The sequence below is a fragment of the Glycine max genome, chromosome 7 (genome assembly GCF_000004515.6).
Source record: "Glycine max cultivar Williams 82 chromosome 7, Glycine_max_v4.0, whole genome shotgun sequence".
In the NCBI taxonomy this organism is placed as follows: domain Eukaryota; kingdom Viridiplantae; phylum Streptophyta; class Magnoliopsida; order Fabales; family Fabaceae; genus Glycine; species Glycine max.
Genome location: NC_038243.2, coordinates 29986242 through 29990545, shown reverse-complemented (window position 1 = coordinate 29990545; position 4304 = coordinate 29986242).

The window sequence follows — 4304 nt, the reverse complement described above, 5'->3', positions numbered from 1 at the left end:
ATTTTGCAAGTGAATTTTTTAACTCTTTAATTTCTTTTACATATTTATCACAACAACTACAAGAATCTATTATTTTCTTGTCATTAATAGTGGAGATATTAACTTTTTCATTTGTTTTAGAGATTGAAACTTCATTTCTAAGAAGATCTAATTCTTTGTTTAATTTTGAAATTTCATTTTCTAAATTTGAAATTGTTTTCTTTGATGATGAAACTAATTTTGCAAGTTTAATTGATTCTTTATGCAAATCAGCAAATGCATCTTGCAATTCATCAAAAGAAATAGATAAGTTGTTTGAAGATGTTACCTCTTCATCACTTTCGTAACTTTTTGCCATAAGGCAAAGATTTATCTCTTCATTTTCAGAATCATCAGAGGATTCCAAATCATTTTCATCCCATGTGATGTATGCTTTCTTTAGTTTCTTCTCACTATGATTTTTCTTTTCAGATTTTTCCATCTTTTTCTTGAAGATGGGACAATCAACCCTCAGATGTCCAGGTTGATTGCATTCAAAGCATTTTAGAGTAGAGGATGAATTTTCTGTCCTTCTCTTTGATTTAAAATTTTGTCGCCTCTGATTTCCTCTTACTTTAAGAAATTTGTTGAATCTTTTTACAAAGAAACTTAGATCATCATCATCATCTGCATCATTATCCTGATCACTTTCTTCTTGAATTGAAGATGATGCTTTAAGAGCAATTCCTTTCTTTTTCTTGTCATTTTCTTCATTTTGGTGCAATCTCAATAGTTCCATCTCGTGTTCCTGCAACTTACCAAATAAAGTGGCAAGAGACATGTTAGACAAATCTCTTGATTCAGAAATAGCCGTTACTTTGGGTTGCCATTCTCTACTTAAACATCTTAGCACCTTGTTTATAAGATCTTCATTTTGAAATTCTTTGCCTAAGGCTGCTAGATGATTTACTATATGTGTAAATCTCTTTTGCATACTCTGAATATTTTCATTTGTATTCATTCTAAATAATTCATACTCATGAGTTAGTGCATTTATCCTAGATCTTTTAACATCTGTAGTTCCTTCATGTGTTAATCGAAGAGTGTCCCACATTTCCTTAGCACTCTTGCAATTTGAAACTCTGAAATATTCATCCATTCCTAGGGCAGATGTTATTATGTTTTTGGCTTTTAGGTTGTATTGTACTCGTTTTCTATCCTCTTCAGACCATCTATCTCTAGGTTTTTCTATGGTTATGCTTTCACTTGATGAACTACCATCTATTGAAACTCTTTCTACTGTGGTGGGTATATAAGGCCCTATTTCAATGGCTTCCCAGATATTTAGATCTATTGCCTCGATAAAAATTTGCATTCGGGTTTTCCAGTAGTGGTAACCCTCTCCATTAAAGATTGGAGGTCTATTGATAGAATTCCCTTCTGGAAATAAGGAGTTTGCTGAGGCCATCTTTTTCTTGAAGCTTCTAAACTTTGTACAAGAATGAAGCTCTGATACCACTTGTTAGACAAGTGGCCTCAGATATCTTAAGAAGGGGGGGTTGAATTAAGATATTCCAAACTGTTTCCCCTAATTAAAAATCTATTTCACTTTTTACTTAAGTTATGAATTCCCTTAATGACAATCTTCTTAAATATTAATTCAAACGAAGCAACTTGAATATGAATATAAAGCAATAATAAATAAAGGAGATTAAGGGAAGAGAAAATGCAAACTCAGTTTTATACTGGTTCGGCCACACCCTTGTGCCTACGTCCAGTCCCCAAGCAACCCGCTTGAGAGTTCCACTATCTTGTAAATTCCTTTTACAAGTTCTAAACACACAAGGACAATCCTTCCTTTGTGTTTAGAGATCCTTTACAACAAGAGACTCACAGTCTCTTAATCCCTTAGAGAATGAGAAGAAGAAGAGGAACAAATCTCTCTAGAAAGAGATGGATTTTACAGATTGAGCACTCAATTAATTCCTTAATGAATTGCAATTGAATTGGCCAAGGAATTCTTAAGAGGATAAAATGAATTTGCTCTTTGAGAGGATAAACACTTTTATTGTACTGAAAATCTCTGAGCAATTTCGTGTTTAAGTCACATATATATAGACCATTGGTGGTCATGAGTAAAGCCTTTGAAAAGTTGTGACTCTTGAAATTATTTTTCTGAAATTCCTGTCTGGTAATCGATTACAGCAATTGTGTAATCGATTACAGCTTTTAAAATTTGAATTAAAACGTTTACTAACTGCTGGTAATCGATTACCAAAATTGTGTAATCGATTACAGCTTTTAAAATTTCGAATTCAAATTTTTATAGCTGTTATAAAACGTATTTGGCCACTGGTAATCGATTACATCCTCTGGTAATCGATTACCAGAGAGTAAAACCTTTGAAAAACACTTTTTATTTTAAATCACTTGGCCAAACCTTTGCTAATTCAATTAGGAATTCCCTTCCTAATATTCTAGTGATCATCTTGATGTTGTGACTTGTAATCTTGAAGTATTGTCTTGAATTTTAATCTTGAAAAGCCCATTTGCATCAATTGCAACACATCATCATGATCATCATCAAAACATCAAAGCCAATTGCATCTACAACACGTCACCTAGGAGTTTCTAATAAAGGAAAATCAGAAGTAGGAAAAATATTTTAAATCTTTCACAATATGGTGCAAACACAATTTCAAACCAAGATTCAGATACTTAGAACTAACAATGGTCGTGAGTATTACAACCTTACTCTAAATTCGTATCTTCAAAAGGTTGGAATTGTTCACCAAAGTTCTTGTGTGGACACCCCCCCAATAGAATGGGATTACGGAACGAAAGAATAGACACCTTCTGGAAGGGACTAGATCAATCATGCTAGCCTCCAATGTTCCAAAACAATTTTGGGGAGAAACTGTCCTTTCAACAACTTACCTCATAAATAGAATGTTTTCCCGTATCCTTGACTTTAAGACCCCCTTCTCCATACTTCAAACCTTCTTCCCAACCTAAACCCTTACAGTAGCAAATTGGACCCCCTTTTCTTTCATTCCATTCAAAATCTTTGGATGTTCAGCTTTTGTCCACAACCTAAACCCTTACAGTAGCAAATTGGACCCTAAATCCATCAAATACATATTGTCGCAACCTACCCTTTGGCGGGAGGGCGACGCAGGGCTCACGGGTGCGTCTTCCATGGGAGGAAAATGCACGGAGTCACCACCAACATTTATTCGAGGAAAACGTCGGAAAAACCGGAAAAGGTGTGGTCTACGAACTTTAGGTGTGAAAGGTTCGGGAGTTGTTTTTACGCATGGTGAACGTATTAGCACCCCACGCGTCTGTCACAAGGGACGACAGCCTTTAATCAAGTGTGCAAATATGACTTCAAAATGTTTTATTTTTCCTTTTTTATGTCTTTTTGTGTTTTTATGCTTTTATGTTTTTTGTATTTTTTATCTTTTTGTGGTCGACAAGGGTGTTTCTCTCGCTCCTACGTATCCTCAATTGCGATGAGAAAATCAGACCTACGTAGTTCTTTGACAATTAAACGTTGGTTAAGTTGTTTTTATCTTTTTTCGCAAGATATATTTTAACCGAACAAAAGGTCATTTAAGGCGTTGGACCATTAAACGATCTTTTGATTTTGAAAGGAGAGAAACGTTAAGGCATTGGACCATTAACGATCTCTTGGTTTTTGAAAGTAGAGAAACGTTAAGGCGTTGGACCATAAACGATCTCTTGGGGTGGTCGACAAAAGCAGGGCTTTTGCTTCTACATATCCTCAATTGCAATGAGGAAATCAGACCTACGTAGTTCTTGCGAAAGTGGTAAAGTTACATGTTGATTTTATGCTTTTGAACGGTCCATGTTAACCGATAAAAGCAAAGAGGACCGTTTAAGGCGTTGGACCTTAAAACGGTTTTTAGTGATTTTTGCAGACAAAGCTTGATTTGTGAGTTGATTTTAGCTTTAGTTTCACTTTGGTTATTTAGTCAATTCATTCAAGGAAACTTTCAAAGAAAAACATCCGATTGATTTTTTTTTATTATTTTATTTGAAGATATTTTGATTATTTTATTATTATTTTTCAAGATATTTTGATTATTTTATTATTATTTTGTCTTTTTTTGTTTAACTGTGGTTACAACATGAACAATCAGTTAGATTTTGTTTTAACAGTGATTAAACGAGATTACAACACAAATGATCGGTTGAAATTCATTTTATCATTTATTAGGTGAGAAAACGGCTAAAATAAATAGTAAAAAGCTCGTTAAAGCAGAAGAAAAGAAAACTGAAAGTAAGCGAAATTAAAGTGAAAGTACACAAAACAAGTAGGG